The sequence below is a fragment of the Sinocyclocheilus anshuiensis genome, unplaced genomic scaffold (assembly GCF_001515605.1).
Source record: "Sinocyclocheilus anshuiensis isolate Anshui unplaced genomic scaffold, SAMN03320099.WGS_v1.1 scaffold176, whole genome shotgun sequence".
Lineage (NCBI taxonomy): Eukaryota > Metazoa > Chordata > Actinopteri > Cypriniformes > Cyprinidae > Sinocyclocheilus > Sinocyclocheilus anshuiensis.
Window position 1 is genome coordinate 914884 of NW_015555723.1, and position 1173 is coordinate 916056.

General features: G+C 35.5%; 1 protein-coding gene across 1 annotated transcript in view; it reads right to left on the minus strand.

Annotated features, from left to right (window-relative positions):
- Positions 1-1173, minus strand: part of LOC107672539 (neurogenic locus notch homolog protein 1-like) — a 58707-nt gene that overhangs the window by 45186 nt on the left and 12348 nt on the right. The window lies entirely within an intron of this gene.

The window sequence follows — 1173 nt, forward strand, 5'->3', positions numbered from 1 at the left end:
CTTTTTAAGGCCTTATATTAGGAAAACGTTATTTAAGACATTTTAAGACTTTTTAAGGACCCGCGGACACCCTGCTAGTCTAAAGACTCTGGTGGTCTGATATTTGTCTCCTTTAAAGTTTTAGAAGAGATCTCAACAGCAACACACACTGTGCTCAGATATTTCTCCTTAGCTAAAGACTCTGGTGGTCTCATATTTGTCTCCTTTAAAGCTTTAGAAGAGATCTCAACAACATCACACACTGTGCTCAGATATTTCTCCTTAACTAGAGACTCTGGATATCTCACATTTGTCTCCTTTAAAGCTTTAGAAGAGATCTCAACAATATAAAACACTATGCTCAGATTTTTATCATTAGCTAGAGACTCTGGATCTCTCACATTTGTCTCCTAAAATGTGTATATATTAGAGATCTCAACAACATCACACACTGTGCTTAGATTTTTCTCTTTAGCTAAATAATCTGGGGGTCTCATATTTGTCTCCTGTAAAGCTTTAGAAGAGATCTCAACAACTTTACAAAGTGTGCACCAAGTCAAGTACTTGAAAGGCACTAAATAAAAGGGGGAAAATCATAAATTCAGAGTTAAAGGCTATAATGAGAGAGAAATTATGCAGAAATAAGGATAATGTTACTTTTTATAAGACAATGTTTATGTACTTGGGCACATAATTTGTTGTTGGAAATAGTAATGTACCGGATGCCTTAATCAAAACTTATCTACAGAAAATGTAACCCTGAAGCTTCCTTTGCTGAAAGGCACATACATGGCTTATGACTCAGTCTTGATTATTAATTGACCAATTTGATTACATATTATATGGTAGACATGTTTGAGCTCATATTGAGGCATTTGACTTAATGCACACTTTGTAAAGTTATTGAGATCACTTCTGAAATTTAGAGGAGACAAATTTGAGAGCTCCCGAGTCTTTAGTGTAGGAGAAAAATCTGAGCACAGTGTGTGATGATGATGAGATCTTGTTTGAAACATTGGAGGAGACAAATATGAGACCAAACGAGTCTTTAGACTAGGAGAAATGTCTGAGCACAGTGTGTGATGTTGTTGAGATCTCTTCTAAAGCTTTAAAGGAGACAAATATGAGAGATACAGTATCTGTTAGCTAAGGAGAAATATCTGAATACAGTGTGTGATGTTGTTGAGATCTCTT